We start from the raw sequence: 24,501 nt of genomic DNA, 5'->3' as shown, positions 1-24,501 counted from the left end.
ACTGTTAAAACGAAATTTTGTAAACAATTGTTGGTGGACCTATTAAAATAAATAAATAATAAATCTAAAGATATTACGACGAATTAGAAACCTCCTCCTTTTAGGGAAGTCGGTTAGAAAACTTTCCTAAAACTAAAAATATATTAATTAATCATGCTTCGTTTGCTTAGTAGGTAAAGTTATGCCAACAAGAGTGTCGAGAAGAAATGGCCAAGGTCACTGCGCATGCTTATAATTGCAAAACTCGGACAAGAATGCACGAAAATGTGTGTAAAGTTCCATTAATCATTCTCCGAGTCTTTTCCCAACTATGTTGGGGTCGGCTTCCAGTCTAACCGAATACAGCTGAGTACCAGTGGGCCACAAGGAGCAACTGCCCTATCTGACCCCCTCAACTTAGTTACCCGGGCAACCCAATACCCCTTGGTTAGACTGGTGTCAGACTAACTGGCTTCTGACTACCCGTAACGACTACTAGGGATGTTCAATGACAGCCCTGTAAAATTCCATTAATATAGGTGACTAATTACTTACCTACCCGACTGAGGCAGTAGAAGAGCTAAGTTTTTGTAGTGTAGGTATCAATTTTTTGTTAAGCCGAAGAGTTTGTTTGTTTGAACGCGCTAATCTCAGAAACTACTGTCATGATTTGAAAAATTATTTGAGCGTTAGATAGCCCATTTATTAAGGAAGGCTAAAGGCTACTTTACTTTTTACTACTTTTCTTTTTACTACTAAATCGAGCGAAACCTGTCGAATGTTAGTTTACATTACATTACATACTGCCGATTATCGTAATTTTATATCATACTTCAAATTCCAATCTATCAATACATAAAAATTTCTTCAAAAACTGCTCATTTATTTCCAATAAGTAACATGTTTAAAACATTGACTTCGTGAGTTGAAAGTTACCTCACAATACTAGTTACGGATAAGGTGTCTATACTTACATCTGTCACGACTCGAGAATCGAACCTGTAACCTTGACATGAATACGAAGATAGTAGGTAAGTACTTAATTAGTTTTTCTCTTTTTGTACTTTTTACATGGAACCATTTATGAATGAGACTGACTCACACTTGGCTGGTTTTTAAATAAATATAATCGCGCATATACAAAAATACTGGATGAAACTGAGTAGTACCTCCGTTTTTTGAAGTGGATTAAAAAAAGAATAATAGAAAGCGCTTTGACGAACTTAAAAATAATAATCTTTAAAAAAAATACTTTAACTTTACCTAAAATAGACCTGCCCGAAAGAAAAAAAATGAATTAAAGAAAAAACACTTTTTTTATATTAAAAACATAAAAAAATAAGAAAAAACAAATAAAACGCGAACTGGAAACAAAACACAGAACAATTGCGAACGACACAACTCGCACTTTGCCGATTTAAAAAAAGTTATGTTATGTAATAAAGCTGGTTTCCATAAAAGGATAAGCTATAACAAGCCATAAATCTTTGCATATTTAGTAATATTCTATCGATCAAGTAAAATATAGCAAGTCATTGTGAATAGGCTGTTCCGAACTATTGGGTCTGATAGTGTAACCCTATACTGCTGAGTACCAATGTTGTATGAGCGAGTGTTCATCTGACCCCCTTAAACCAGTCTTAAAAAACATCCGAGTTGACAACTTCCCCCTTTTTCGGGAATTACGGTTTAAAAACCAATTAAAAAAAAATACGTGTGGCACTCGGGGACTGCCGCGGTAAAGCTATTGCATAGCATTCTGTATCAACTAACAATGATATCAAAACACTTTATACACAAATTTTACAAGTACAGCAGTTCACTGTTGTAGATAAATACTTATACACCTATATACTTTCTCACAAACAGCTGATTATGTATTCGTCGAATTACGGAGCAGCTCGTCTCGATTCGGGCGAGTTCCGTAAAGTCGTACAATACGTCTAATCGCACGACACACAGCGCCGTGTCGAAGACTGCCGAACTGACACGACGTTAGACGATGCACGGCCTTCAAGCCACACCTCCGTGCCCGTCGGAGTGGGTAGCGTGAGGTTTTTTCGTTACGGAATTTCTGGATTTGGTCCCCGTGCTCAAGGCTTGCGATAGAAGCTATGCAATAGCTTAAAAACTCTGAAATACAAAAAATAAAAACAGACACAATCTGAAGACACCCATTTCCAGAGCCATATCAAAAGATTTATGGCCTTACTACAAAAACTTTTAAACGTCAGTCTAATTTTTCTAAATTCTTTTAGTGTTTTTAAAAGTGGTATTTATTTTTTTTACGTTTTTTTTAAATTTATTTTTTTCTACCCACTTTTCGAGGCAATAAATTCCAGCACTAGGAATAAAAACCATATATAATATCAATCACATTTTTAATAAATCTAAAAGTTAAGATTGTATAGATTATAATCAAAATATCTTTAAAAGAACGTCACACCTATAAGTATTTATTCTGCATATAAACTCCTTATAAAAAATACTATATTTTTTGTACCACAAGACCATTCAACGGGTTAACCCTAACTTCATAATGGCACCAGATGTACCATAACACGCGCGGCTGCCATTCCATAACTCGCAATCGTGCGCAACGGACGGTACAAAAGTAATTATTAAAAATAATAATAATTTATTTATTATTTATTAATATTTTTTTTGGACTTGGTTTTGAGAGTGATTTTTTAAGTGTTAACTGGTGCGTGAATTTGTTTTATTTAGTTATTTGGGTGAAAAAAAAAATATTTTCGGTAAGTTTTTTATATATTTTTTTTTATTTCTGTTTTATTTATTAGATAACATATAATTACACTTTTCGATATTAAGTACATTGAAAAACAAAACGTTGACACATATATAAAATAGTTGCTTTTTATTAATTTCAAAATAATTATCATTTTTATCGGAAGAAAATATTAATCCCAGTTTAGATATAAATCTATACTTATGTCTAAAACTAGGCTTTATTTTCAAAGTTTTAAATAAAATTACCTACGTACGTTTGTTCTTAATAATTGAAAAGGAGGGTATTTCTAAAATCGAAATTATCTTCGAATCGATAAAGTTAATTAAATATTAGTTAATACAATTGCAGTTTTAGAAGTTAATTGACTTATGCAAAAGTTATTGCATTTTTCTAATTGATTTGATAGTTAAATGTTCAAGTTATAATACTAGCTGTTTCACCCAGTTTCACCCGCGTCCCAGGGGTGAAATAAATATAACCTAGGTATGTTGCTAGGAGTTAATGTAACTTCCCAACAGTGAAAGAATTGTTCAAATCGGCTCAGCAGTTTCGGAGCGTTTAAGGTACATACATACAAAAAAGTTTACGTTTTGAGTAAAATAGTTTAAAAAGTCATAAACAATGTATTTATCGTACTGATATAATAAAGGGGAAACATATATATATATTTTGTTTCTGCCATAAGGTCCCGAAACTACAGAACCAATTTGGAAAATTCTTCCACTGTTGGGGCGCTACACTCTTCCCGAGTAACATAGGCTATATTTTATCCCGGTACGGGCAGTAGTTCCCACGGGACGCGGGTGAAAACGGCTAGTGTACAAATAATCAATGAATTTGAATACTTATACAATATTTTGATTCTAGTTTCTGTCAAAAATTGCGAAATTTGCGAACATCTGGATTTCGATATAGCACCAACATAAAGTCAAAACCTGATTAACAAATTTTTGTGTTGAATTAACATAAATTCTTGGGTTTTTTTATAGTTTTTAAATGTTAAAATGAATGATTTTTCAATTTTAATTATTAATATCTTGTCATATCAAACTACATAATTAGAAAATATTGAACATCCTTGGCAGTAGGGGTAGTCAGAAGCCAGTAGGTAAGTCTGACACCAGTATTACCAAGCGGTATTGGGTTGCCCGGGTAACTGGGTTGAGAAGATCAGATAGGCAGTCGCTCCTTGTGGCACACTGGTACTCAGCTGCATCGAGTTAGATTGGAAGCCGACTCCAATATAGTTCGGAAAAGGCTCGGGAGGATGATGAATCTTGCTTTCACCCGTGACCGGGGGAGCTTATTTACGCACCTAGATATCATATCATATCATATCATTTATTGCATTCCATAATGTACATTTGGTGGAAAATATAAAATAATAGAGGTAGTCACAATTATGGACCCTGATGGGCACAGCAAAATAGTTAGAAGAGAGGAAGGCGTAATATAATGATAAAAATCTGTAGTCTATAGCCTATAGCCTTCAATAAATGGGCTATCTAAGGGTGCGTCCACATCTGGCGAATGCGCCGCGAATGCGCAGCACGCGAGCCGATCGCGAGCTGTCCGCGAGCTGCGCGCGTGCATTTTTGTTCGTGCGCCGCTTCTGCGCCGCCCGCGCGCAGCTCGCGCGCGACCTAAGCGCCGCACGCGAGCGGCGCGCAGGCGGCGCGCGACGTCTGCCATCTTCGATAGTACTGAGCCAATATACGGAACTGTAAGGGCGAGAACTGATTGCGCGCAGATCGCGCGCCGCTCGCGCGCTCTATACGAGCCTTGCGTGAGTTGCGCTAAAGAGGCGCACCGAACTATTGCAGTGACTGCACGCGCGCAGCTCGCGGACAGCTCGCGATCGGTTCGCGTGCTGCGCATTCGCGGCGCATTCGCCAGATGTGGACGCACCCTAATACGGTTGTGTTTACCGAGTCGGACTGTCTGTTTCTGAGATACAAGCAAACGAACAAACTCTTTAACTTTGTTATTAATCATAGGTTATAGAAATTTATAGTTCCGGAATATAATCCGTTAGAACAAGTAAAGCACCTATTTTTGCATAATTTACAATAGTCTGACATTTTGTTCAAATATTTATAGTTTTTGCTTTGTATGTAAACTAGTTTCAAATCTGTAGACGTATTTTCCTTTAAGTATACAAAGATGATATTTAGATTTATTCTTTATTATTGAAGTAGCCGTTTTACCGCAATTTCACTCAAACTACTGCCCGTACCGGGATAAAATATAGCCTATGTTACTCGGGAAGAGTGTAGCTTTCCAACAGTGAAAGAATTTTTCAAATTGGATCAGTATTTTCGGAGCCTTTAACGTACAAACAAAACGCAAACTCAAAAAAATGTTTATTCAAACTTTTTTGATTATTAAGATTTACAAAAACAGCCCCTAAACGCCTACACTTCACCACTTCCTATGTGTTATTGCTGGGAAGAAGAAGTGGCGCAACAAACTCCCCAGCAACACATGTTTTCTCTAGCTAGGTGGATTACCCCCGAGTAACATGTTACAGCCTTTTTAATGCTCAATCCTTCTCCGTGTGAGAGGAGGCCTGTGCCCAGCAGTGGGACGATAAAAAAAGCCCGAGTAACATAGCCTATATTTTTCCGAGTACAGGAAGAAGTTGTGTGCTAAAAATGAACGTAGATGGATGGAGAGGAAGAGGAAGACCTAAGAAAAGATGGATGGATTGCCTGAAAGATGACATGAATAGGAAGAGAGTGAGTGTCAGTATGACGAGTGACAGGGGAAAATGGAAGAGGATGACATATTGCGCCGACCCCAAATAAAATTGGGCACAGGGCAGGAGGAAGAAGTTTGCGAGTGGAATCGCGGAAAAGCAGCAAGTGCCATTTCTGTTCATAGCATATGTAAATTAAATAGAACTCTTACAAAACATTAAAAATTATCATAATCAATAAAACAATTTATGTTAATTATCGCTATTTAAAAGGTTAAGGTTTTTTTTTTGTGTCTGTTATTGTAATCTTAAAGGAAGTTTGAAAGTGGTACCGGTAACCTATAAATTAATGTGTTCTTAAACAGAATAATCAGCAAATTTTCTGTCTACCGGTTCGATTTACATATAACACTGAAAATTATATGAACGCCCTAGAAAAATCCTAACTTCGCGCGAGTTACCGCGGCGCTGGTACATAAAGGGCTTAAGAAGGAACATGATGGGTTTTAGTCAGTGAGAATCTGACACTCCCTCACGCTGCACCCACAGCGGGAGAGGTCATTTGATGATCTCCCATGAAAAAAAAGAAAAGATAAGATAAAAAGAAAAGAAAAGATCATCCATCCTCCGAGCCTTTTCCCAAACTATGTTGGGGTCGGCTTCCAGTCTAACCGGATTCAGCTGAGTACCAGTGCTTTACAAGAAGCGACTGCCTATCTGACCTCCTCAACCCAGTTACCCGGGCAACCCGATACCCCTTGTTTAGACTGGTGTCCGACTTACTGGCTTCTGACTACCCGTAACGACTGCCAAGGATGTTCAATGACAGCCGGGACCTACAGTTTAACGTGCCATCCGAAACACAGTCATTGGTGTCTAAGATATACTTAGAAAGTACATACAAACTTAGAAAAGTTGCATTGGTACTTGCCTGACCTGGAATCGAACCCGCGCCCTCATACTCGAGAGGTTGGTTCTTTGTCCACTAGGCCACCACGACTTTTTTTTAAAAGAAAAGAAAAGATAAGATAAAAAAAAAAGAAAAGATAACATAAAATCTCATCTAAATCAGTTCGGTCAAACGTGAGATAATCGCGCACAAATATACATACATATCAACATACATGCAGGTCAAACTGAGGACCCCTTCTTTTGAAGTTGGTTAAAAACCACGTTTAAAGTACAAACGACGTTTCTTTCTGAAATCACCAACCCGCTTTATCTCATTCCTTCTTTGTATGAGAAGAGGCGTCAGCCCGAATGTGGAACGATAAAAATACTGATGACTTTTCCAGTGACCAAAACTTAATTATTTAATTTAAATTAAATTAACTACCAATGAATCACACTTTGGAATTTCCTTACATAAGCACCAATTAACAAATTACCAAAAATGTTGATTGACACTAATGTACTTGAAACTTGAAAATATGCAATACTTAAGTACCTACTTAATATAATAAAAGCAGTATTAACTCTGTCCGGTTTGACGCTAAGTCTAATCATCATCTCCCGAGCCTTTTCCCAACTATGTTGGGGTCAGCTTCCAGTCTAACCAGATGCAGCTGAGTATCAGTATGCCACAAGGAGCGACTGCCTGTCTGACCTCCTCAACCCAGTTACCCGGGAAACCCCTTTGGTAAGACTGGTTGTCAGACTTAACTATTGAACTTTAGGCGGCTGGTTGACGCTTCTCGTGACCAAAAGGCTGGCTATTACCTCGGACAAAGAATCAGCATGGCCATCCAACGAGGTAATGCTGCCAGCCTCTTGGGCGTGCTCCCAGTTGACAGCGATGGGGATGAATTTTTTGACGCGTTTTAGTTATAGTGTTTTTTTTTTTACTTGAACGGATTTAAATGATATTTGGTACACAGATAGTCTAGACCCTGAAAAAGGACATTGGCTACTTTTTACCCGGTTACAAAAAGTAGTTTTCTCCGTACGTGATTGAAACCATGAGTAACAATCGGCTACTAACGTCCATTCCCAATATTGAATCCATTTCTTGTGTCTCTAACTAAGGATAGAAATTTGAACCTGCCAGGGCTGCGGGATTGTTCGCGCGAGTTACCGCGGTGCTGGTACATATAGGGCTTAAGAAGGAACATGATGGGTTTTAGTCAGTAAGAGTCTGACACTCCCTCACGCTGCACCCACAGCGAGGTCATCTGATGATTTCCCATATGAAAAAGATCGGACTTTGACATTACGTATACAGAGTTATTGTCAAAATTATGTCTCTCTCAAAAGAACAGTTAGATATATAGAATATTGCGAGCGGCTGTTAGTAAATTACACCATTTTACAATGAATATCAAGATATGAATCTTTTAGTAAAAACTAAGTATTTCGTAAGCTTTACAATGAGTAATAAAAACGGGTAAAGTCCGAAATGGACTTTGGTAAGTACGTAATGTGTCGATGTGATGTAAGCGCGGCTCACGCTTCGCCGGTTTTTGTTGTTCGTAGCTTTACTTCACAGATGTTAAAAAATACAGTTACTTACATACATTATTAAATCAATTTAATAACTGTCATTCGTTGATTTGCGACTACTGATGACTTTTTTTGTTTGATATGACATTTATTAGTTTAATCATATTTCCATTTTAATATAAAAAAAACTATTGTATTAAACTTATTTACATATACAACTTAAAACTAATAATAATTACAAAATCGCATCAAAAAATTCCTCCTCACCGCTGCCCACCGGGAGTGTACCCAAGAGGCTGGAAGCATTGCCACGTTGGATGGCAATGCTTCATTTTTGACCAAAATAAAAACCAGCCTTTGGGTCACTTGAAGTGTCAGCAAGTCGTTTTGGCAAAGCGGCTTTGCCAGATCCTTATAAAGCAGATGAGCACTTGGACTGTCAAGATCATTTGCCTCTAGCTAGCCAAATGTAGTCTCATATCTAACTTCTATGAAATCACTACGTAGTGTAAAAAAAGTCGCTTTTTCTGTCCATATATCCTTGTCCCTTTGTACTCTTAAATCTTTAAAACTACGCAACAGATTTTGATGCGGTTTTTTTAAATAGATTGAATGATTCAAGAGAATGGTTTATATGTTTAATATCCATTAAATAGTGGGGAAGCACATAAATAAAATCTATAAAGGTCACTGACTCACTCATCACGAAATTTCAAAAACGACAAAGTAAGGAGTCACAAATAAAATTTATTTTTGGAGAAGTTAAGTCTCCTGTGCGATAAATAAAAAAAAACAGTAAGACACGACACTTAACAAATTTTATATTAAGAAAAATTCAAAAACGCCAATAAAGAATTAATTTATATTATACATATATTATGCTGATCATTCTATTATGAAATTTATTTTTTGATGGTCAAAGCTATTTCTCAACTGACTATGTAGCGAAAGTGTCAAAATTCAATAAGTATGTCAAAAATTTACAAAATGGCGTCGTGGTTTGTACCAAGGCTATGGGGACCCGGTTTTTTGGGACTGGTACCAGGTTCGAGTCTGGGTTAAGGCCTAGTCACGTTGAATTTTTAATGAGGAAGATTACGACATTATTAGACAGTGAGTAATTATTTTCTATTTAATTTATTCATAAAAAACTGACACGTGTTTTAGGCAATTTTGTTTTTAGGGTTCCGTACACAAAGGGTAAAACGGGACCCTATTGTTTTCGCTCCTCTGTCCGTCCGTCCGTCTGTCACCAGGCTGTATCTCATGAACCGTGATAGTTAAAGAGTTGAAACTTTCACAGATGATGTATTTCTGTTGCCGCTATAACAACAAAGAATGAAAACTAGAATAAAATAAATATTTTTTGGGGCTCCCATACAACAAACGTGATTTTTTTGCTATTTTTGCTCGATATCGATAACGGCAACAGATAGATGCAGTTTTAAAAATAATGGTACGGAACCCTTCGTACACGAGTTCGACTCGCACTTGGCCGGTTTTTTTAAACACCTGTAAAAATCTGTTAAACTTTTCTTATATTTAGGTATATAACACCATTTACGTTGATTTATGTTTCCATAATTTTTAGCTGCGTTGTAATGTTTACAAAAATTGTTACATACCTTTATAGAAAATTATCTATTTATTTATAATCATTACAATACGATGTCAATAAACTCTAAAAAAACAATTACGTAGACTAATTGGGAAAAGGGTAACTGGGTTGAGGAGGTCAGATAGGCAGTCGCTCCATGTAGCACACTGGTACTCAGTTGTATTCGGTTAGACTGGAAGCCGACCACAACATAGTTGGGAAAAGGATAGACAGATGATGATGATTCAGAAAAGTTGTAATAATTTAAACACACATGCTTTGACATTTTACAAAACGCCTTGTCTGGATATTACTATGTCTATATCTTTTGTTGAAATCGCTTTGTGGGTTATCTTAAACTCTCACAAAGAAGCCCGTAGTCTGGAAGTTGGTGATTAATTCACCCGTGCATCGGAGATCACGTAGGTAAATGTCGGTCCTGCGCCTGATCTCTTTCCGGTCTTGTCGGATTACCGTCGCATCGGGCTATGAGAGTAAAGGAATAGGGAGTGCACCTGTGTCTGCGCAAATGCTTGTGCATTATAATATATTATATCCTGCGCAGTTGGCTAATCTCCTTACAAGAGAACAGCCACCGTAGCCTATAATCGGCTAGGAGGACAGAAATGTTTAGTATTTTTTGGGCATGCCCATGAAGATTGGCCACATTTTACTCACGCCGTGATTTTTTTTGTTAGACTTCAATGTAAATATACTAGCTTCCGCTAGCGGTTTCTCCAGCACCTCTTGAGAGAAGAAATAAAAAACCTTCCTCTAAATGAGCTATCTGACAATGAAAGAGTTTTTCAAATCGAACCAACAGTTCCTGAGATTAGCGCGTTCAAAACAAACTATTGATATAAAATGAGTATAGAGTTGTGACAAAAAAATGACCTTTGTATTAGAATCTAGTTTACTAACCTTTAAAAAGTTTAATAAACTTGTCTATGCTTAATGCGGAACATAACTGTACAATATTATTGATTTTACATTTATCGATCACAAAGTCCAAAGGTAATATTGCTTAAAATAATATGTTTATGACTCATGATGACGTTTAAGTTAGGAAGTTAATAAAACTTGACGTTTAATATAACAGTCATCGTGAGTTTGGATGTTTTTTTATAATAGTGATTGAGCTTTTTAAATAGCACGTCATTTTCCAAAGATGTAACTTCTACATTTTATTTTGTAAATTTCAGCGAGCCGTTGAGACCTCCGATTTTGCTAGCTATTAAAATACTGGCTTCTGCCCGTGGTTTCAAGCGCGTCCTCAGAGCATTCCTTTCCGCAAATCCGCACCTAGATACAGGAATAATGATTACATTTTAAATATTAGATATTGTGATAAGTGTTTACAACACAAAATAAACTATCCTAGTAAAACAATTAAAAAAAAACACTATATCTAAACGCGTCGTGATAAGTCGATAAGTAGTACCTAAATTGTGTGCTTAAACTTTGCTTATCAATCCATTGATCTATCTATTTAAAATTCATTCATTAGTTTTTCAGTTTCTCTCGAAAAACTGAATTGTGTTAGCATTTTAACCGTTTCCCGACAGCACTTCCTACCTGCACTTGGATAAAAATTAACCTACCTATATGTTATTCTGATACACAGTCAATAACTGCCTCGTTGGTCTAGTTGTCGCAAGTGTGGCTGCTGAGCACGAGGTCTCGGGTTCGATTCGAGTCGGGCCGAAATCGCTTTGTGGGTTTTAGAAGACTTTCACAAAGCAGCCCGAAGCCTGGAAGTTGGTGATTGATTCACCCGTGCATCGGAGAGCACGTAAATGTCGGTCCTGCGCCTGATCTCTTTCCGGTCGTGTCGGATTGCCGTCCCATCGGGCTATGAGAGTGAAGGAATAGGGAGTGCACCTGTGTCTGCGCAAATGCTTGTGCACTATAATATGTCCTGCGCAGTTGGCTAATCTCCTTACATGAGAACAGCCGCCGTAGCCGATAATCGGCTAGGAGGACATCATCACACAGTCAATCTGATACATCAAAGCAAGTTTTTGATTGAATGAAAAATAAACATTCATGCACACATACCTACTACAAACATTCACATTTATAATCATATTATTAGTAGGATATAAGCAGTGATAAGAAAACGAAATGTTTGTATGTCAATGTCGTCGACTGGTTGCATAAAATCAAGCCTATACGTTGCGAAAGTTAACATTATATACTATGTGTAACATGTGTTAGTAAAATTGTGGCTTAGTAACAACTGTTAGGTGTATTATACGATCATTCGTGCTTAACACGGTCGCTACATGGATGGGTGACCGTGGAGGTAATTTTTCTGGTCGTTTTGCAGTATTTTAGTTATTATTTTTAAAATAATATAGTGCCAAGTAGAAAGTCACAGAAAAGTATTTTACCATGTCCATTAAATAGGTGATGATATTAGGCATTCCCTAAAAAATATTACCTATAAAATTCTCAAAACGGCAAATGGATTTTATGTAATTTGACAGTAAGTAAAAGCTTTTAAGTTACTAGCTTCTGCCAGCGCATCCCGGGGTAACCTCTGCACGAACCGGATAAAAAGTAGCCTATAGCCTTCCTCGATAAATGAGCTATCTAACACTGAAATAATTTTTGAAATCGGATCAGAAGTTCCTGAGCTTAGCCATCAAGCACACAAACAAACTCTTCATCTTCATAACATAGGTAGATTGGAGTATTTTTTTTTGGGTTTATCCATTTATTTAAGTTATCAATACATATAAACATATACAATAACAACTTTAAAATACTATAAATATACAAAACAAATATCAAAAACTAATAATAATAATGCACACTATATGGCGGCGTCGTATTTATAGTTTTTAACCAAATTGAAATTACTGACGCGCAGTAACATTTTGCACACCTACACTCAAATAAAACTTAAAAACAACTTCTAATGTATGGAAACTTTTGATTGGGATAAACCCCGTAAAAAATAACCAAGCGTTGAAAATTGACGAATAACATACCATTTAAAAGGTTTCCAATGATTTAGTAGGTAATGGGTATTTTTAGCCGTTTATTTTTGAAAACACATTAAGTTTTGTAATTTCCATAAGGTACTGACCGCTAAGGATAGATGGGTATCCCCAGTTTTTTTTTGTGACTTCATCGGTTTTTTATTGTCATTATGACGGATCAAGATATTTATATGACACGTAAAAAATGGTTTATTTAATTGAGGTTCAGGTGGTTTATTTAAATATAGATGTCCTTTTTAAAATAAATAACTTTGACTTATTTAAGAGTCATCATCCTCTGAGCCCTTTTTCCAACTATGTTGTGGTCGGCTTCCAGTCTAACCGGATGCAGCTGAGTAGATACCAGTACAAGACCTCCCCAACCCAGTTACCCGGGCAACCCAATACCCCTTGATTAGAATGGTGTCAGACTTACTGGCTTCTGACTTCCCAACGACTGCCAAGGATGTTAAATGACAGCCGGGACCTACAGTTTAACGTGCCCCAGAACGGGAAATAAATTGCATAAGTATTTATAAATCAATGGGTTCTCTGATGCGAGTTTTCCACAAAATTGGTCACACACATTATTGTTCAAATGCGTCGGCGCCACCCTTAACATGTGAAAACTTAGTGTAATCAAGATTGCTAATTTTTTTGAGAAAGATTGTTATCCGAACTTTTTATCCGTAAGTTCTGGCGGAAGCTTATAATTAAAAATAATTCACACTTTGAGCAGCTTAAAAAAATATTTTGTTCATTAAAGATTTTCGTAAGAAAAGGATAGAAATATGAAGAATATTGATAGTTTTCTTTAAGAAGGCATAAATCATCAATAATATAAAATATCATATAGTTTTTTGCTTTCCATAATGTATTTAGGTGGAAAATATAAAATAATAGTCACAATTATGGACCCTGATGGGCACAGCAAAATAGTTAGAAGAGAGGAAGGCGCAGAAAGGAGAAAATACTTGAAAAATCTCTCATCTGCTCAGTGAATAATATAAAAACACTAGCATTTATAATATTTCTAAGGATTGCTGCCTTCGACTATACAATCCACAGAGCTAGTCTAGTTTGACAGCGGGTCACATACAAGTTGCGTCACCCTGCTTTATATTAAAACGCAAATCTTAAGACATTGGCCCCAATCGTAGATGTAGCAATAAACTTGTTTCATGGTTCATAGCATAGAAATAAATACCAAAACAGTTGAAATCTAAGTCAAAATCAATGAAATAGTAACTTCCGTCGGCGGTTTCGCCCTCTTTCTCGCACACGGATAATAAATAGGTAGTATTTATATAACTTGGTGCATTAGCAATAATACCACCAAGTTTATCAAAATCCATTCGGTAGTTTTAGAGGGAAAGAGGAACAAACAACCACCATGTGCATACCAACTTTCGGATTTCTAATATACCTAATTAGGATTCAAATTTTTCTGCACAACAGCACTTGTTGAATGTCAAATTTTACAAAAGACAGCCCCCAAAACGCCCGCCCTTCACCACTTCCTATGTGTTTTTGCTGGGAAGAAGAAGTGGCGCAACAAACTCCCCAGCAACACAAATAAGCCGGTGTCTCAAATGATCATCAGCCGAGCCTTTTTCCATCTATGTTGGGGTTAGCTTCCAGTCTAATTGAATGCAGCCGAGTACCGGTGTGCCACAAGGAGCGACTGCCTATCTGACCCCCTCAACCCAGTTAATACCCGGGCAACCTAATACCCCTTGGTTAGACTGGTTTGCGATAACCGGTTGTCTGACATAATTTATATGGAGTTAATGTCTTAATTCAATTTCTGATCGCAAATCAACGAATGACAATTATTAAATGTAAATATAAATAACTGTATTTTTAACATCTGTGAGGTACAGTTATCGGCACGGATATTGAGCCCTGACCTTCACCTGCGCAGAAGCGATTTACTGCCTTATTGCCTTATGCGTACGGTGCGCAAAGCGATCCCCACTCTTCCGCCGAGAGCTCAATATCCGTGCCGGTAACTATAAAGCTACGGCAATGCGTATTTACAGTGTGTACATAGCCAAAACGCATCCATAGGAAACTGTTCGCTGATACTTTGTAATCATCATCATCATCATCATCTCAGCCATAGGACGTCCACTGCTGAACATACTTTGTAATGCTGTTTTTTAATTTGTGATTTCAAAGTATACACGAATTTTGCGTACTGATCGCGTATAATTCGTAGCTTAGACGTGCACTTCCATCTTTCCAATTTATACACGGGCAAAGGACAATGGGCACAAATATATGGGACCTGGTATACCCCACCAATAGGAATGTCATATATATCATTGGATAGGCCTTTTTATGTAGGACAAGATTTACTATGACAGCTTTGCTGAAATGTTTGTCCGTTCTGAGATATAGATCAAAAACTGTGCTAAAGTTAGAACTAAGTAATCTATTGATACCTCAAGTTTTTAAAGGAAAATCTAAGTACTAATAACTTTAAGTCTTGTAAGTACTACTGTGCCCGTTAGGATCCATAATTGTTACTATTATGTAGCATTTCAACCTTTTATTGTACCAACTGGATGTTGGGCGTAGTGAGAAACCGCACCAATAGGAAAGTCATACATATCATTGGATAGGTCTTTTTAACTGGTACAACATTTACTATGACAGCTTTGTTCTATTGTTTGTCCGTTCTGAGATATAGATAACAAACAATCTTAAAACTGATGCTAATCAATACTGTAATCTGATTTTCTTTCATATACAAGACTTACACTTAGTAGTTCTTAGATTTTCCTTTAAAAACTTGAGTTATCAATAGATTACTTAGTTCTAACTTTTGCACAGTTTTTGATCTATATCTCAGAACGGACAAACATTTCAGCAAAGCTGTCATAGTAAATATTGTTCTACATAAAAAGGCCTATCCAATGATATATATGACATTGCTATTGGTGGGGTATACCAATCTGCCCATTGTCCTTTAACTATACAAAACTAATATTAGGTTTAGCATTAAATAAAAATGGCTTTTGAATCTGAGTTTGTTTATTTAAAAATCAACTTCTTTAAAAAATATACAAAAAAAAATATTGAATTAAAGAGCATTATTAATATTTAAATTGACATTAGATGCTAGGTCGTGTTTTCTTTTTTTCCCTCTCGATGTACTTGAGCGGCGACCCGCTTGTAGTTTGTTTCTGGTTCCCATTTTTTTTTATGGTTTGTCTGGATATAGGTACTCCTCGGTTGTACATGTATTTTGCGGGTCATGATTTTTTTTGAAATTATTGAATAAAACATAAACAGCACGTGCCGAAAGACGATCCAATGTTTAGAATAGATACACAGATACGATTATTAGTATAATAGAAAGAGAGGTCAACAAATCAAAATGGCGAGCATGCAACTGCTCGCGAATAGATTGGAATCGTAAAGTTTTTCGCGCCTATTCCAATGTATACACGATTAGTTTGCATGCGGACTAGCACTGTATATTATGGAACAAAGCAAGTTACTTTGGCCACTACAAAATATATGCGAGTATTTGCGTACTGCTGCTGTATACATCGGAAGACTTTGTATAAAAAGTGAATTTCAATCTATTCGCGACTAGTTTCACACGCTTGCGTACTAGCCATGTACATACTGTAAATACGCTACGGCAATCCAGGGGCCCGATTCTCTTGAGTTAATAATGTCAAAATCGAATAGAAATCGAATCGCAATATGATCGCAATAGCAGTTTTAACCATATCGGGCATTCTGCTACTAATATAAGACCAATCGTATTCGATTGACATTTGATTGGTGTGCGATTGGTCTGCTATTTTGGTGATTTTGGTCAATACGGTAGTTTGCTGTACAATCATTTTGCAATCGTAAATCATTTGCAGACAAAATGATAAATTATTGAATGACAGAAAAGGATAAAAACGTTTATTTCAAAGAAAAAATAGCGGAATGCCACATACGCTTCAATCGTAATCGAGTCGGGATTGGATCTCAGTCGAATCGAGTCGAACGTGAATCGTATGTCGCTTAAGTAAAATTAGGAGAATCGAGCCCCAGTTCCCCTTTGGTGGTTGTCAGACCACCAAAGGGGAACTGGGGCCACCAGACTATCAGTAACGACGGCCTTAATACTTTAAATTCAATAAACAAATGAAAATGGTAACCTATCTTCAACCTGACCTGAGATAACAGTGCAGCTTAACCTATGTGTTACCTCATACTGAAGTTTTTCTTAGGTCTTACGCCATTTAATTAATTAATCATAGGTCTATATCTAAAGATGATATAATAGATCTCACACACGATACGTGAGACAAAAGATGTATTTTTTCTCGCTCGTTCCTATTCACATAAAATTATTGTAATGGGGGCGTGAGACCAGTTTTATTGATCCTAAGATATAATTAAGTGCATATTGATTTGAGTAAGAATCCTACTATAGCAACTTCCTTATTTAGATTCAAACATCATCATCTCTCGAGCCTTTTCCCAACAATGTTGGGGTCGGCTTCCAGTCTAACCGTATGCAGCTGAGTACCAGTGTTCCACATTAAATGAGTGCCTATGTGATCTCATCTACCTAGGACTATTAGTAAGACTGGTTGTCAGAATGCCAACTTTTGACTACCCGTAACAACTGCCGAAAATGTCCAAATGACAACCAGTACCCACCAATTTAACATGCCCTCTAAAACACGGAGGAACTCGTTTTGACATCGGTCACCTATCCAAGGACCACCCACATGTTATTTATCCTCCGCTCGATCGACCTCTGTGGCTGTTACTGAGCCACGAGTCACGAGGCACTCTACATGGCTGCGGGATTGTTCGCGCGAGTTACCGCGGCCCTGGTACATACGCGGCCTACGACGGAACACGACGGTTTTTAGTCAGTAAGAGTCTGACACTCCCTCACCGCTGCTAAACCACAGCGGGAGGAGTCATTTGATGATTTTTGACGTCGTTAAAAAAAAACCTTTACATAAAGAAACATGACATAAGACGAGACGGATATGGAAAATCTTGATAAGTGCATATTAATTAATAAGTTCATTAATAGTATATTAGCTGTTGAGGTAGGTACGAACATACTTATAGATGCACCTATGTATGGCTGGAATCATGATTTGAATTTTTCCAACAGATAATGATTATTATTACATATATGTACAATATAATATGCAAGTATGTAGGCTGTCATTTGAACATCTTTGGGAGTCGTTACGGGTAGTCAGAAGCCAGAAAGTGTTAACCAGTCTTACCAAGGGCTAACGGATTGACCGGGTAACTGGGTTAAGGAGGTCACATAAGCAGTCGCTCCTTGTGGCACACTGGTACTCAGCTGCATCTGGTTAGACTGGAAGCCGACCCCAACATAGTTGGGAGAAGGCTCGGGAGATGACGATGATTTGTATATTTGGTGGTCTGAATGATTTCTATATCCATCTATTTTAGTGAGACCTTATAAGCAGCTTGTTCTTTTCTACATCCTTTTTTATGCTTTGCTTCCACAAGCGGTAAAATAATTTGACGAAAGCTGTACCAACATCGAAGTTTTTATACTATTGCATAAGTATAAACTATCACTATGAGTGCCATCATGGAGAACAAAATGACTAGCAATCTCCTAAGAAAGTAGCGCGACAACATGCGGGTGTTCGGGGGACGAGGAATGTTACTAGATCCGCCCTTACGCGCCTTCTTAAGAACCCTACCGTTATTGTCACCAATCAATCAAGACCAATCTTCGATTGTTTTGATTTGCCAAGGAGCCCGAATGTCTCGTTAATTCTAGTAACTCATCACGCCTACCGTACGTTGCTTGAGCTACAAGAAGGCGCCTGACCTACCTTCCTTATGGCATAGCCGTTATTCCCTTCCGCTGTGATCAAGACCAAATTTTGATAGATTGATTTTGATTTGACAAGGAACCCGAATGTCTCGTTAGTTCTAGTAACTGATCACGCCTATTGTACGCAACTTGACCTCAAAGTCAAGAGTCGAAGTCAATCATTTTATTTCATTTAGGGCTTTTTCCGTGAAAAATATAGGTAAATAAGTTTGATTCCAGTTACCCATTTCAAGAGTAACTTCCTATGGCGAAAGGGGATCGTTTTAGGGGCTGTCTTTTGTTTTTGACGTTCGAAAAGTGCTGTATTTATCATTCTAATTTGAATAAACGTTTTGGAGTCTAAGTTCAAAGAACGGGCAAGAAAGTCCATGGTCCATGTCCCACCTCATCGCATGTCCACTGTGCCCTGAAACTTGCTCGCGAGAGGACCTAATGAGCGCATCCTTCCGTGCTCTCGCTGTGGCGGCATACTGGGCTGACAAAGTGTAGTCTCACTATAAAACATGTCATCGACACGAAAGAAGAAGAAGAAGTCCATGGTTACTGACCTACAAGAAGGCGTCTGACCTACCTTTCTTATGCATCATCCACCGAGCCTTTTTCCCAACTAAGTTGGGGTCGGCTTCCAGTCTAACCGGATGTAGCTGAGTACCAGTGCTTTACAAGAAGCGACTGCCCTGCCTGACCTCCTCAACCCAGTTACCCAGGAAACCCAATACCTCTTGGTTAGACTGGTGTCAGACTTACTGTCTTCCGTAACGAGTGCCAAGGATGTTCAATGACAGCCGGGACCTACAGTTTAACGTGCCATCCGAAACACAGTCATTGGTGTCTAATATATACTTAGAAAGTACATACAAACTTAGAAAAGTTGCATTGGTACTTGCCTGGAATCGAACCCGCGCCCTCATACTTGAGAGGTTGGTTCTTTGCCCACTAGGCCAAAACGATTTTGTCGTTACCGACGTTTTTCGACCTACCTTTCTTATGGCATCTCTGTAATCTCCTTCCTCGGTGGGTGGCATATAATTCCATGGTTTAATGATGCTTGCACCATCGATGCATGTTCGCGCATAATATTTGATGTCAGATGTTCTGACATACATATGAATTATTGTTAGTAAGTAGATAGTTTTGTGTCAGGTCAATGGCCGACTATGACTAGCTTTGGGACACGGATTCAATTGTTTTTATAGCTCGACTGTCATAGAAACTCTGACCGTCGTACCACAAAAACTTTTAAACGTCTGTTGAACACTTGTCTAAAAATTACAGATTGTGAGGTTGATATAAGGTCCGTTTTGCATCCATACTTTTTTTAGACAAGTGTTCAACAGATGTTTAAGTTTTTGTAGGAAGGCGGAGAACAGCTTGGGACCTATATGTTTAGAATTTTCATAAAATTCTTATTTTAGAAAACATTCCATGATAGTAAATTTTTTTCAAAATGTTGATTATATAAGTATACTAATATGTAATATAATACTAAGGAGTTTGTTTGTTTGAACGCAATAATCTAAGAAATAATTGGCCTGATTTGAAAAAAAGCTTCAAACCAATTAAACAAAGCTTGTAAAATCTTAATATTTCACGCAAATTCTCCACAGACAGTTTGGGGATTTTGAATTTCCCGAAAAAGCCAAAATTTATCTACAATTTCATAATAAAAAATAACTACTTATGAATAGTTCTAACACAGGTATTCTACGAAAAATCCCCGATTCCTTAACACCACAACCGCAGAATTAAATAATTTACATTCTCGATTAATAACTCGATTCCGAAGCTTTAACCATTCGTAACATATCAATCGATTTGACCTTGACCTTTCGGTTTCAAGGTCATCTTTGCTATGTGATGACCTTACCTTTGCGGAACTCTTCTTAGGTACCTATTGTGGATTGGTACAACCAAACTATCCATTGTATTGAGATTAGATATTGAATCTATATACATATCTGTTGATTAATTTGTGAGCAAACTATAAAAATAACATGGTATTCTAAATAGTTCCGTGTTTTTGTGTTTTTTTTTATTTTTCTTTATAACCTATTCGCTTTTATTCATCCGCGTCCCGTGGGAACTACTGCCCGTACCGGGATAAAAATATAGCCTATGTTACTCGGGAAGAGTGTAGCGCCCCAACAGTGGAAGAATTTATCAAATCGGTTCGGTAGTTTCGGTGCCTTTAGGGTACAAACTTTTTTTTTTAATCATATTATATTAGTATAGAAGAATAGATCTAGATTATATAGGAGGTCCTCATAGCTAAGTTACAGCTACATGGATCGATCATAATGTTAAGCAACGATTGGCGCGGTCAAGGCAATTTTCGAAAATAGGTCCCGGCTGTCATTTGAACATCTTTGGCTGTCGTTACGGGTAGTCAGAAGCCAGTAAGTCTCACAACCAGTCTTAGCTAAGGGTATTGGGCTGCCCGGGTAACTGGGTTGAGGAGATCAGATAGGCAGTCGCTCCTTGTAAAACCCTGGTACTCAGCTGCATCTAAGTAGCCGACCAGAACTTAGCCATGAAAAAAGCTAAACATATGATGAAATGAGGAAGATATTAACCTCGAATCTACTAAGAATGTGTACAAAAAAAAATCCGCATTGTTTAATTTATGAATTAGCACGAATCTGATGTACAAATGTTCGTTAATATTTGAGTAAGTCCATTGAGAAATTTCGCGCGAAACCAAAGGCCGAGCGTAAATTCTTTTTAATCACCACATTGTGTAATTGGTTAAGCAATTTATAAGTTCAGTCATACCTACTTATGTGTGCTTCACAATAGAAATGTACGTATGTACGTATGTTCGTACCATGGAGAACAAAATGACTAGCGGAGATGTCATAACGCAAAATCTCCTAAGAAAGTAGCGCGACAACATGCGGGTGTTCGGGGGACGAGGAACGTTACTACTCATAACTCCACCCTTATACGCCTTCTATGTAACAAACCCATTACTTTTAAAATAAAATCACCATTAAAACCAATCTTTGACAGATTGGTTTTGATTTGACAAGGAACCCGAACGTCCCGTTAGTTCTAGTAACTCATCACGCCTACCGTACGTTGCTTGAGCTTCAAGAAGGCGCCTGACCTACCTTCCTTATGGCATCTCAGCTATCTTTCCCTCCTCCGAAGTTTGTAGTCTTGTATATTAGTTACATAATACTATAAAACGGCTTGACGAATTCGGATTTGGCAAACAGGTAATGGATTTGAAAACGGTTTTTTTGTAAGTGGGCGTGTAAATTGACAGGTGTCAGCTGTCATTTGAACATCTTTGTGCAGTCGTTACGGGTAGTCAGTACCTAAGTCTGACACCAGTTCTACCAAGGGGTATTGGGTTGCCCGGGGAACTGGGTTGAGGAGGTCAGATAGGCAGTCGCTCCATGTGGCACACTGGTACTCGGCTGCACCCTACGAAAGAGAAGGCTGGGCAGATGATGATAATAGAATATTAGATTTATCATATTCTTTGCTAACATGATGCTGTCATTTATAAACAGGATAGGACGCACGGCCTTATATAAAATAAAAAAATCTTTTAATACAAAGTTATGTATCACAAAGTATTCTTTGATTTATGTAATTGGCTTTTAAAGCCATGTGTAAATTATATTTTTACGACACATAATATTTTTTTATATTTGGTTCCGGGCCTGTTAAAATAAAACTGCTTCCTTATACCTATCAATTATTTGTGCGTATCTGCGTATCTGTCTGTAGTATTTTTTTGGGATACACCATAATATATTTATAGCACTGAACGAAATCTAGTAATATAATTAGGTACTTACCTCTATATTCCTAGGGATATACTATATTACGGCTTCATCTATCTTATTGTGACAGTACTTTGTAAAGCCTCTCTCCGGTGGTGTAGGATTACCGTCCCATCGGGCTATGAGAGTTAAGGAATAGTGAGTGCACCTGTGTCCAAGCAAATGCTCGTGCACTATGTATAATATGTCCTGCGCAGCTGGCTAATCTCCTTACATGAGAACAGCCGCGCTAGCCGATAATCGTCTAGGAGGACATCATCATCATCATCACTTTGTAAAGATTACACTAATATTATAAAAAAGAAAAAAAAAAATCTTTACGTAGACCCTAAAATCTCCGAAACTATAGAACCAATTTCAAAAATTCTTTCATTATTCTAAAGCTACTATATCCCTAAGCAAAATAAACTATATTTAATCCAGTTACAGGAAGTAGTTTCCACGAGACACGAGTAAAACATCTAGTCAGTAATCATCATCACCCTCCGAGCCCCCACCTTTGTTGGGATCGGCTTCCAGTCTAACCGAATGTAGCTGAGTACCAGTGTTTTACAAGGAGCGACTGGCTACCTGACCTCCTCAACCCAGTTACCCGGGCAACCCAATACCCCTTGGTTAGACTGGTGTCAGACTTACTGGCTTCTGACTACCCGTAACGACTGCCAAGGATGTTCAATAACTGCCGGGACCTACAGTTTAACGTGCCATCCGAAACACAGTCATTGGTGTCCAAGATATCAGCTAGTCAGTAATAATCCCCGTAAAAGACCGTCTGTACATCACATACATATGGAAATTAACCTAGATATTTCCCATGACTAAACGCCATTTAACTCCAAGATGCGCTATTATATGAAATGACATGTCATTTTGATTAATTCTGTCATTCATGAGCGCTCGTGTTATCTAAAGTACCCGCATACACACTACAGACTTAATAGTCGCCTGTCAGTTGACAAGAGGTTGGCAAAAATCTTGATTCCAATCAAAGTTTTCAGTCGGTCTGATACCGGCTAAATACCTGATCTTTGTAATGTGCGTACTACCATTCATCTTCATACTGATTTATGAGCCCAAACAAACTATTGACTGACTTAAAGTTTTCAGTGTGCGGGTACTTTAAGCCTACGCATAGATCTACTTATAATGAATCTTAAAGAGATTCCACCTCAAAGTTCGCGAAAAAAAATGCGTAGGTCGGAGTACCTAGGGCTAGTTAATCGTTTCGGACCATAAGTGGTTCGGACCGCGGTCCAAAACGCCCCAATGAACATTTTATAATGGATCGATTCGGACCACAATAGGGAAAAGTTCTTTTTAAAGTTTGATTTGAAAAAGTAGTTTTTATTAGGTTTTAAATATTACGTATTACTATAATGAGGCACAAAATATCATCTTTCTAACCCTAGCATTTGTTCGCCCACAAAGGTTGCAATTTCGCGAACATTTTAGAAATGTTCGCACGCAATATGTTACTGTTTGCTAGAGCGAGTACACCAGAAGATACATTTGTGTGAGTCATAGTGTCACACCGGTGGAATCTTACTTTTATGACTTCTTACAGGAATGATCACCTAAAAAAAACTACGTTGCAATTTAATGATCAGGGGTTTTCCTTAATACTTAAACGATTTGATGATGAAGTGCGCATCTGTTTGGTTGAATGCCGTAATCTATGGAACTGTTCTACTGATTTGTATAATTCTTGGAGTGTTAGAGAGCCCTCTTTTCGAGGAGAGCTTTTGGTTATTTTTATCAAGGTGCGCGGATTAGTTGTTAACTAATCCGCGAAGCCTTTAATGAATCGATCTGAAAAAAAAAACACTGTTCGGTAGCTAGACTATCTCTGGGTAAGGCTCTATTTTATTCGGGTACGGATACGGAAAATTGTTCATGCGGGATGTGGTTAAAACCGTGGGCAACAGGCAGTATTTGAATAGTTAAATACAAAAACAAATGATGCCAGATTTAAATGTCATTGACCCTTTGGAACTAGAACAAATTAATATTACTAACTGCACATTTAGTCAATTTATAACAGAAGTTTTTTATCATCTTGATTGACCCGAGAAAAACCTGTAGGTATCAATTCGGTATGGGTCATTCTTGAGATTAAGAACATTCATTAGATTCACGTGCTGCATCTTTTTAACCGACTTCAAAAAAGCGGGTTCAGGTTATCTTTGTGCGCCATTATCCTCACGTTCGGCTGCAATGGTTTGGTGTAGAAAAAATCTTTCAATTTTGGAAAGCTAAACTCTTCCCGAGTAACATATATTTTATCCCAGTAAGGAAAGTAGTCCTACGGGACGCGGGTCAAACCGCGGAAAAACGGCTAGTATACTAAAGAAGTAAGGGATTTAGATAAATGTACATATTATATATTTAAATATCTTCT

The 24,501-nt window shown here is 37.6% G+C and overlaps 1 protein-coding gene across 2 annotated transcripts in view; it reads left to right on the top strand.

Annotated features, from left to right (window-relative positions):
• The first annotated feature begins 2,582 nt into the window (after positions 1 to 2,582).
• Positions 2,583 to 24,501, top strand: part of LOC124643733 (putative fatty acyl-CoA reductase CG5065) — a 38,961-nt gene continuing 17,042 nt past the window's right edge. Inside the window, exons 1-2 of one of the 2 annotated variants that reach the window (XM_047182790.1) lie at positions 13,201 to 13,207; positions 17,973 to 17,974. The gene's annotated coding sequence lies outside the window, so the exon portion shown is untranslated. Of the gene's footprint in view, positions 2,736 to 13,200; positions 13,208 to 17,972; positions 17,975 to 24,501 lie in introns of those variants that run through there. The other variant, XM_047182789.1, reaches the window with a different exon arrangement.

This window comes from Helicoverpa zea, chromosome 28 (assembly GCF_022581195.2).
Source record: "Helicoverpa zea isolate HzStark_Cry1AcR chromosome 28, ilHelZeax1.1, whole genome shotgun sequence".
Taxonomy (NCBI): domain Eukaryota; kingdom Metazoa; phylum Arthropoda; class Insecta; order Lepidoptera; family Noctuidae; genus Helicoverpa; species Helicoverpa zea.
The sequence above is the reverse complement of the archived record's forward strand: the minus strand, read 5'-3'. Positions and strand labels throughout refer to the sequence as shown.